Source organism: Spermophilus citellus (genome assembly GCF_964194105.1).
Source record: "Spermophilus citellus genome assembly, chromosome: 2".
NCBI lineage: Eukaryota > Metazoa > Chordata > Mammalia > Rodentia > Sciuridae > Spermophilus > Spermophilus citellus.
Genome location: NC_138183.1, coordinates 191,382,585 through 191,393,605, shown reverse-complemented (window position 1 = coordinate 191,393,605; position 11,021 = coordinate 191,382,585).

The following is an 11,021-nucleotide window of genomic DNA, read 5'->3' as shown; positions in this document are numbered from 1 at the left end:
CTGAAGGTGCTCAGTAAAGTAATTTTAATATTATTATAAACTTACTAATTTTATGTATGTCTATTTGCCATTATTTCTATCGATGTCCAAATTGTCCCAGTGACCAGTGGGAGTCTGTTTTAACTTTTACCCTGCCCTATGGGTCAATCAGCTTTTCATTGCTGTGACCGAAATTCCTGACAAGAACAGCTTAGAGGAGGGAACGTTGCTTTTGGCTCACAGTTTGAGAGGCGTCAGTCCATGACTGCCTGACTCCATCACTCTGGGCCTGAGTGTGGCAGAGCATCCTGGCAGAAGAATGTGGCAGAGGACAGCAGCTCAATTTAAGGGCAGCCAAGAAAGAGCGGGGTAGGGGGAGTGGAGAGAGAGAGAGACAGGGAGACAGGAAGGGGCCAGGTACAGATAAAATCTCCACGGCCACACCTCTACGGCCTACTTTCTCTGGGCCTCACCTGCCTGCAGTTACCACCCAGTCGTCCATTCAAGTTATTAATCCACCAAATGGATTACAGAGGTTGCAGCTCTCATGATCCAGTCATCCCACCTCTGAGCGTTATTGCAGCGCCTCATACATGAGCTTTGGCGGGGTGGGAGGGACATTCCAGATCCGAACCCTAACACATGTCAATCACAAGGGAACAAACCCACACTGACTTTTTCCCCAATAAAAACATCACTGGGAATTTCATCTGAGGTTGCATTGACTTCATAGGTCAATTTGGAGAGAACTGACACCTTTGAGGTGGTGAGCCTTCCTGTTCATGGATGTGGTATACATCCCTGTTTATCTGGACTCCTTGACTGTCTTTCAGTGAAGTTTTACTTAAGACCTTGCACATCTTTTTGTTAGATTTGTTCCAAGATACTGTGTATTTTTATTCCTAATAAAAATCATGCCCTTTCTAAAGTACATTTTCTAAGTGAAAAAGAGATACTAAAATGAAGTGCCATTGATCTTTGTATATTGATTTTATATCAAATTGCTAAACTCTCTTATGAAGTCTAACAATTTGTAGATTACTTGGTTTTCTTATGTAGAAAATCACCATCTCAGAAATGTGACAGCTTTATTTCCTTCTTTTAAATCCTTTTAACGTTCCATTCATTTTTCTTAATACTTTTTTTCTGGAACTTCAAATACTATGTTGAATAAATGTGGCAATACTTGTCTTATTTTTGTTTTAAAAAAGTACTTTCAAGAGTCAGAATTTAGTAAGATGTTTCCAACCGGCTTTTTGGGAGGCAAGGTTAGAGATCAGAGTTAGAAGTTTTCTTTATGTTACTTATTTGCTAAAAGTGTTATTTTAAATCATGAGTGCATATCAGATTTTATCAAAATTTCAAAAGTACCTTTTGAAATAATTCTATGTGTTTTTATTTTATTTTATTCTGTTAATAAAAACAGTTAATTTATCAATTTTTCAAGTGTTGAATTCTCTGGTCAGAGAATATGGCTTATATAAAGGTGGGTCTCTGGAGTTTGTTGAGACTTGATCCATAGCTTGGTTCACTATTAATGTGTAAAGGAGGCCCATGTGTGTTTAGAATTGGGTGTGTTTTCTAGTCACTGGATGTGGGGTTCTATACATATGCATTAAGTCACTTCTTGTTAGGGTTGCTGAAGTCTTACTGATTATTTTTATTTAAATTAAATTAGTTAATTAGAAGTGTTGGGAATTGAGCCCAGGAGTGATGTACCACTGAGCTACATCCCCAGACAGCTATTTTTATTTTTAGATGAGGTCTCCCTAAGATGTTAAAGCTGGCCTCAACCTCATAATCCTCCTGTCTCAGCCTCTGGAGTAGCTAGGATTACACCACACCTGCAGCTCACTGATGATTTTTGTTTATTCAAATCCTGATAGACTTTCTACTGTTTACCATAATGTCAGGCTATTGGGTATATATGAATCAAGCAGTTTTATTTTTTCTTAACTGATTCTTTAATGATGACTTTATATAAACATTATAATAATGTTTCTATCTTCAAGTCTCTTTTAGTTAATATTTGGAGTATTTTGTTTCATCCTCTAACTTTCAACTTTTCTGGGTTCTTGGAATTATTATTGTTTGCGCACTTTGACAATCTTCATCTTGTTATTGTGATAACTGATGTATATAATTGACTTCTACTGTAAGCACATAATAGGTGCTCAGGAAACGAGCTAATGCCAACTCTGAGCCTCGTGGAGACTGGAGGTGGGGGACTGGGAAGGAAAGTGGGGCTTCTTCTTGTGGCCAGGCTGTATGTCACTATTACCCCCCAGTCTGGGGGGACATGGTTTTTCCTGAGAAAAGCATGGCATTTCCAGAAAGACTTGGCTGAGAAAACCCCAGCCTAGTCTGAGGCCTCATAACTGTTTCCTAGAAACTAGATGTGAGTGAACCACGGCCGGTGCCAGAGTCATCGCATACATTTCCTGTTTTTCATCCACCAGCTAATAAAGTTATTTCCTCCGTGTGCTGAGCAGGAAGGCCCCAGTGCCTCAAGGCCCGAGGCCAGCTGTTATCCACCACCCAGCTCCAAGCAGAGGGCGGAAGTGGCCTGGGCTCCCTTGGGGAGGAGCTTCCTCTCGGCCAGGGCTGTCAACTCTGTGTCCCTCCATGGCTCCCGGCACTCACAGGGGCCCTGGGGCCTAGCACCTCTCCATCCTGTTTCTCTCCAGGGCTGTGTCCTTGGCCTGCCGTCTCCCAGCTGTCTGACCAGTCCTCAGGTCCCACAGGTCCTGGAGTTGCCATCTGTCCCTGGTGCTCCAGCCTGCCCCCAGCTCCGTCTGAACCGCAGCCGTCTCCAGACTCCTGGGAGGCGCTTGGCTCACACAGCGTGGAGAATGCTCTTGCCTGGCCACAGCTCTGCTCCCACTTCTGGGAGCTTCTCCATAGCGAGAGTGGGTTCGATTCATGACATGTCCCAGGTGTGACCTGGGAAGGCTGCTCAGGGGAGCTGTTGAGTGATCCACTGAATCTGGAGTTGACTCCAGGGTGACACCCTGCAACCCAAGTACCCTTAGCCATCCTCTCTGGCTGTTGTTTCCAGAACCTTCCGCCTCCTGTCCCTTCTCCAAGCCTGCTCCAGGTTTCATATTCTTCCCCACAGGTGGAAACCTCTGGACACCCTCCTGGTGGTTCCTCTCAGCTCAGGGCTCTGGTTTAGCCTCTGGAGCAGACGGTCCTTCACCCGCTGCAATGGGTCTTGCTGCCAGGGACATGTCAGCAGGTCATTCTTTCCATATTCTCTGAAACACGGAGCCTGGAACATGTGCCATGAGCTGGGGACACCGTGTGGTCAAGGCCTGGCTTCAACAAGCCGTGCTCAACAGGGCAAGAGCAGAGTGGTGGGCAGTGGCATTGGGTGTCCACCCGCAGGTGTGTGAGAGCAGGGCTGTGGGAAGCTGGTCCAGGGCCCAGTCCCTGCCCAACAGCAGGACGAGCTACAGGGCTCGGAGCCCAGTACCCAGGATGGAGTGTTGCAGAAGGAGGGTGCGACAGCCCTGGGGCCTGGGTCCACTGCACACAACCCTATTGGGAAGGTAGGAGGAGGACCCCACAAGCTGGAGGTGGACGGCCTAGAGCAAACGGCTGTCGGAGCCCAGGTTTGTTCTCTGTAGAAGGAATATTAATAAACCCCACCTCACTGGAGGATGAAACCCAAAGCCAAGGGCACATACAAGGGGCCCAAGCAGGCGCCCGGCTCAGGCCACAGGCTCACTTGGTCAGTCCCCAGGCATGAACTGAGGCCAGCACAGCTGAGAACACTGTCCTCTGTTCAGAGGACAGTCAGAGGTAAGAGGCCAAGGCGGAGGCACAGGGAGTTCAAGAGGAGGGAGAAAGAGCTCTGAGCTGGTCATTTTTATGCACAAAGTCGAAGTTCCCAGAAGCCTGGAGCTGAGCGCGTCACCGCTTCCGTCTTACCCTGTGGAAATAGAGGGACGCTGATGTTCCAGTCTATACTCATGGGACGCCCCTCATCTTCCAGTGAGGCTGGGTGGTGTTGGCCTGGCCTCCGTGTCCTTTCTCACAGAGTCCTGGCCTCTGGGGTCCACCTTCCAGGTGGCCCTGGGTGTGCACTGCTGCGATTTATAACACTTGATTCATCCTCGACCAGTTCATCTTTTGTGTCCAGCAAAGTCTGGTGGCTTGCAGACACTGGGGTCCCTATTCTGGCCCTGGATGGATGGCACTGCTGGCTGGTTTCCTGCACCCATAGCCCAAATGAGCTGGGTGGTTTCTGGGCTGAGCCCCTGGAGGGCGTGCCCACCTGCCCATCCCTGGACCAGGCTCCAGTGCCCAGCCTGACCTGGCTCAGACTAGGTGCCAGGAAAGGGCTTGCGAAGAAGGAACGGACAGAGGCCCTGAGAAGGTCAACGCGTCCCCCTGTGCAGAAGAGGGCAAAGACAAGGGGGTGTGGTGCCCTGTAGTCCCAGGTATGCATCCCACCTGGCCATAGGTGTGGAGTGTGTAGAAAAATTTGCATAACGTAACATTTACCCTTGGGTCCTGTTTGAGTGTACTGTTCATTGAGTGGCATGGAGGACATTCACACTGTGGTGCAACCACAGACACGACCCAGCCCACAACACTTTCCTCATCCCTAACCCTTTGGCTTTCTGTGGCCGTGTGCCATCAGGTGAGTGAAGCCCCTCCTCTGAGCCTCGTCCTCTGGTTTCCAAGCCAGGGAGTGTCACCCGGTCTCCGGGCTGGAAGGCTAACGGAGTGAGCCAGAGCCACGGCCTGGGTCAGGGAGGCGCAGCCAGGAGCTGCTCTGTTGTCCCCGAGCTGGGCCAGCCTAGTCCCTCAAGGCCACTTTCTACAGGCCATCTTAAGTGTAGTGGCAGTAGTCACTACGGTGTCATCATGACATCAAAGCCGAGGAGAGAGGACTCCAGCTGACCAGGAAGCCGGGACACCAGGCCCTGAGCCTGCTCCGACACTAAGTACCTGTGAGGCCTGGGCCGGCTGCTCCTCCTGAGCCTCCGCTTCTTCCTGGTCCTCAGGAGTTCCTGAAAGGGCACTTTTTTTGTTCCACGGTGCCCAAAGCCCCTTCTCCTCCTTCCCCAACCTACCTCCTTACCTCACCTGGGCACAGAGGCTGAGAGCTTCAGTTGTCCTGAGTGTGGACGGGGAATCAGCTGCTTCTATAGTGTATTCCCCGGGTCACAGGGCCTTGGGGCTTGCCCACCTTCCTCCCTTCGTTCCCTCGACACTCATTTACTCACTCTTAGTGAACCACTGTCTGTGGGAGCTCTGTGCTGGGCCAGGTGTGGGGACCACAGAGAAGCATGGCATCCAATGCCGTCTCCCAGGGACTCCCAGTCTGCTGGGAGGTCACAACCAGGCACAGATGTGGTGTCCAGGGCAGGCCCTGCGAGGGTGAGATGATGCCTGGTGCCCTCTGTCCTGAAGGTGAGGTGGGAGTGGCCCATGTGCCACCGCTAGCCTCTCTCCTAGGTGTTTGCAAAACAGGGGAAAAAAAGCTGTTTGTTGAGTGAGTTTGTTGTGAGGAACCGGCGAGGCCTGCAGGTAGAGCACTGAGCTCTGTCGCGCAGGAAATGTTCGTTCACAAACACCCCACAGAGCTGTTTTCCGTGGACCCCATGGGGAAATCCGTCCATCCCTCCGCCACACACTTGCTAGCACCTGATGGAACAAAGCCTCAGGCCAGCACTGCCTGCTTCACACAGAAGCGAGCTGCTCTGCTCCGCGAGGGACTTCTTGAGAACCCTTAGAGATGCTTATCTCACTTCAGCTGTGGTTCTCAGAAGGGACCAACAGCTGAGCATGAACCCTGGGTCTGGGGCACACAGCATGATGCCCAGGCCCCTCCCTCCAGATCCTCTGTCTCGGGGGCAGAAGACAGGTGTGAAGTTGCAAGCAGCCTGCCATGTGTGGGAGACCTTGTGGGCCCAACAGGGCTGCAGAGCAGTGCCGCAGAGGGACTGACTCCATCTTGGGGAAGGAAGGATGGAAATTGAAGCCAATGGCCACGTGGGCCAGCTCCAGCACTTCTTCTCACATCGCCACACCCTCGCTCCACACACGCAGGCTCTACACTCCACATTTTGCAGATGTAAGAAGCTGAGGTTTGGAGAAGTTGTGTCGATTGGTGACCCAGGCCACCACCATGCTCCATGGCCTCACTCCCTTTCTGAGCGCCTGCCCTCCCCAGTTCCCACTCCACCATCCTGTTCTCTGACTTCCTCCAGGTGTTGCCTTAGAACCACTGGACCAGAGGTCTCCATCCCTTCCCTGTCCCAAGCTCAGGTAGGAATTCCCTGGTGCAATCCACAGAAAGCAGTGACTTGGAAATCTCCACACCTCCCAGACCTGCCGCCTGGAGAAGGCCCTCTTCCTCAGATATAGCCCAGGTACCATCCAGGTACTGGGCACCCTGGGGTGTGGGACTGGGGACGAGGCCTTTTTGTTCCATTGTCTGTCTGGCCCTGCCTGGCCCCACCCTGAGTGGCTGGGGTTTGGGGCAGACTCATGGCAGCTTTGCCAACCACATGTGGGTTTGCTGATGAGGCAGCAGACCCTGCACCCGGCTCTCCTCCCTGCCTGCACATCAGGTTCCCCTGGAAGGAACATCAGGGCCCACTCCAGACCAAGCAAACCAGAATCTCTGGGAGTGGAGCATCAGTATCTTATGAAAGTTCGTTATGCCAGGTCCATCCCAGCGGGCCATAATGTGGTCCTCATGGTAGCATCGGGGGGTGGGGGGGCGCTGAGCCTGGGAGGTAATTTGCTTGAATCTGCCACCCTCCTCACACCCCAAAATTCATATGTTGAAGTTCTAACTCCCAGTGCCTCAGAATGTGATGGGGTCTTCATGGAAGGTAATCAAGTTAAAATGAGGTCACTAGGGTAGGCCCTAATCCACTGTGGCTAGTGTCCTTGTAAAAAGGGAACATGTGGACAGACGTGCCCAGAAAGAGTGTGAAGAAGAGGCAGAGATAGGGGTGAGGCATCTCCAAGCCAGAGGACCAGCAGAAGCTGAGGGAGAGCCGGGCACAGTCTCCGTCACAGCCCTCAGAAGGAAGCCACCCAACAGGCACCCCAGACAAGACATTCCTGTGTGTAAGCCACCCAGTCCGAGGGGCTCTGTCAGAGCAGCCTCAGGAGAGCAACCACCTCCTTTCTACAGGGGAGCGAAGCCGAGGCTGTGGGGTGACTTTCCCAGGAGGGCACAGAGGACCTCGGTGGCTGGTCCCCTGCCCTCAGCTCACCCATTTTACCCAGTCACACATCCTTGGTGCAGGTGATGCTCTAAGCTCAGGGGCCCCGTGGGAAAACAAGCAGCAGGTACAACCCCCCGCCCCGGCCAGGTGAGTGAGCTAGAGGCTCAGGGCACATGTGAGAGACACAGATAAAATGAATCAGGGAGAGACCGGAAGTATGGAGCCGTGTATTTTTAAACTGGGTTTGGGATGATGACCCTACGGCCACAGCCTGCTCCCAGACCTCCCAGGCCATGCTCCCTACTGGGCCTCTCTCCTTGGACCCGTCCCGCCCTGCCCCTCACCCTGTCCACCTCTGGGAGCTGGGAGTGCTCCCTCCACAAGTGCAGAAGGCGCTAACTCGGGTCAGGAACGGCACCCCAGTTTGGAGCAGCCACCTGTCTTGGTGACCGTAGGCTCAGTGCCATTTCTAATCAGCAGTCCAAACCCAGACCTCAGACACTGGTGGATCTAACGTTGGACCCTGAGCTCTGCACGTCTGCCTTCTCTTCTGTGACCGTCAAATGCTCCGGCCTTCCTGGGGACCCTCCCTGACGTGTCCTATGAGAGCCAGTAGGAGGCTGCAGACAGATCCCAGGACCAACAGCCTTCAGGCTAGAGAATCAAACCCCAGCACTTTCTTGACCCCCATCTTCCCATCTGAACAATGGGCACAAACCCTCAGGATAAATCTCTGAGGTTTTCTGGGCTAAGTGTGGATGTGACTGAGTGGAGTGTGCAGGTGGATGGGCCGCAGAGAGGGCGACTGGCCTGGGACGCTCTATGGGTTAATGTGGCCCCGGAGGCAGCGTCTGAGGCCTGCAAAGATGAGAGACAGGCAGGCTCCCCCCGCCCCCGAGATGCTCTCTCCACCTGGGGTCCTTCGGGGCCTTTCTCCTGTCTTCTGCAGGGAGCTCTTGGCCCAGGTGACCCCTGTCTCTAGGGAGGTCACACCTCACTGTGGGCAGCTCTTCTCTCCCACCCGAATCACACTGGGGTGGTGCCCCCCACCTCTGAAAGTCCAGCGTTTCTGTCGACGTCTCTGGTCACCATGGGAGTCCTGGGGTGCTGGAGGCTTGGTGGGCAGCAGGGGGCATCCAGACCAACCCTCTAAACCGGAACATCCTCAAGCCTCACTGTCCTCTTGCCTCTGAGGTGCCCCAGCCAGAGCAGCACAGGTCCTGGGGTGGGGTAGAAGGACAGTCTGGTCAGACAGCCATACTGCCACACAGGGCCCGAAACAGAGAAGGTGGCCTGTGGGACTCTCAACTGCATGTGGTTCTCTTACAGCAGTCTCTCCCCTGCTCAGGTCAGGGGGCACCCCTGCTCTGTCCTGTGTGTGGAAAGACAGGAAGGAGGAAAGCCTGTCCTCAGGGGCCTGCGTGACACCATCTGTCCCAGCCTTGACAGGGCAAGGTGAAGGAGGAGGCTGTTGCTGCCACCCACCGGCCCCGACCTCCCTGCCCCACTTCCTCCGAGGGACAGGTGGCTGAGGCCCCTGGCATGTGCCACCCCTCACTCGCTAACCTCAGGGGGTCAGCAATCCTGGGCTGGGCTGGGCTGAAAAACTCTCTTGGTGCTGGGTGGCAACTAAATTCTGGTCCTGCTGTGTGACTTTGAGAGTCACTTGTCTGCTCTGAGCTGGCCCCTTCATCTGCCAAGTAAGAGTGAAAATACTTGTCTCATGGGGTTACTGGAAAGTTTAAATGACATAGGACACTTGGTACTGAGAGCCCTCTTGTTACCTCTGTGTCCTCAGCCCAGGGGACACCTGGCACTGAGGTTCACCTGCTTCGTGACTTCCTGGGAAGACCAGATCACCCTGGAGCCTCTATAACCGTGTTGTGTCATGTAGTAGCCACGTGTGGCTAAGTGTAACACACACAGGACCTCAAGACCTGATCCAAAAGAAGGATGTAAAACAGATCATTCACAATTTTAAATATTATTTGTTGAAATATTTTTTGATGTATTAAGTTAAATAAAACTTATTCAGTGTATCTTAAAGTGGATGGTGGAGACATATAGAAATGTGCGTGTGTATTTGGCTGACATCCTGTTCCTGGGAAGTACAGTTAGGGAACTGGAGAGGTCATTTTCTGGGCACCTTTTTGGTGGCTCCCAGGAAGGTGCCTTTGGGTTTCCAGAGGCCCCTGGAGAAGATGCATTCCCTGGGCCACAGGGCTGCAGACCCGCTCCCTGTGGCTGCCTTCCCTTCCCCCACAGCATGCAGCCTCCCAGGGAACAGAGGGACAGCTGGAGCTGTTGTCCCTACCCCCCTGCCTGTCATGAGTGTCGCCAGTGAAGCCCACAACCCGGCAAAGCCCGGCTTCCCAGCTGGTAAGAACTCAAGGCTGTGTGGGAATTTCCCCAGTGTCACTTTCTCCCTCCCAGCTGACTCCAGGGAGGTGGCTTCCTTGCCCCAGGGCCTGAGTCAGCTGCGAGGAATCTCCTCTCCTCTTGAGAGGGGCTGACCCACCATGCCTATAAGCATGACTTGGTCAGCGAGTCAGAGACCTCAGAGTGGATCCAGGGTCTGCCTCGCATCAGCCCTGTGGCTGCAGAAGCCCCTGCCCTCTGCACCCCAGTTTGCTCACTTATGAAATGGTATAATCATTGCATTTGCCCCGTAGAGCTTTGGGGGTTAAATGACATCATTGAGCCGTGACCCTCTAGTGCTTGCAGTTGTTGAAGGATCTGAAAGAGAGGGATGAGGCTTTTGGTCCCAGCCTTGCTCAGGCCAGTCGTGAAGAGGCAGATGACAGTGGAGCAGGACGGGGCTCTCGGTTCCCTCTCAGGCCTGGGCTGTACCTGTCCAGCAGCCCTGTTCAGTTGAGGAGGTGGAGCCTCTTACGGGCCCTTGGAGGCCCAAGGCTAGCCCAGAGCTTGGTTTGGGGGTATTTGTCTTCAGGCCTGTCTCTCCCCCCCACACTCTCAGGAAGACTGAGGGGGCGCTCAGAGGAAATGGGTTCAGGGTGGTGTGAGGAGAAACTGGAGATGGTTTCCAGCCTTTGAAAGAAAGTTTCCATGACTCCTGTCCTAAACTCGGTCTCCCCAGACAGACCCTGAGCCAAGGACTGGGGGCAGATTGTTCGCTCAGGAGGTGACACCAGGAAACTCAGCAAAGAGTGGACAAGAGAGACAGGGAGGGAGAAGCCCCACGATCTGAACTTCCTTGAGCAGGTTCCTGCCGTGGGCAGCCGGGCTCAGTCCTGGTGGCTGCTGAGCTGTGGAGAGAACAGTGAGCCCCCAAACCCAGCAGTTGGCCGCTCCTCCAACAGCCACCCTTGGACTGCGCCTGGGGTGTTGAGCCTTTGGCATGTCCCTGCTCAGGGTGATGTGCTGCTGGTGCCGGGTGCTAGAGGAAGCCTTTGGGGACAGATGGGGACTTGAGGCTGGAAGCTGTGCTGGTGCGGGCCGGTGTCCCCGGGATCAGCCTCAGCCCAGCTCTTGGAGTCCTCTTGAGAAACACATTCAACCCACCAAACATGTTCATTGCAGCTTTTACAAATATGTATGCCCATATAGTATGTGTACAGTGTGTATCTGCCATCCAATCCATCTTTCCTTCTAGATGTCTCCAGCAAGAGGAGATTGGCTTAGTAAATTATGGTGCATCAACAAGACAGACTATTCTTCAGCCAAAAACAAAGACTGTTGCAACAGGTGGAAGAATGTTCCAGAAGAGAGGTCAAGGAAAACATGGCGTGTGCACTCTAGCCCCACCGTGGAAGGTGTGGGCAGTCAGGCCTCCTCCAGGGAAGCAGATGGTCAAGCTTTAGTAAAAGATGTGTTGCCAGGACCTGG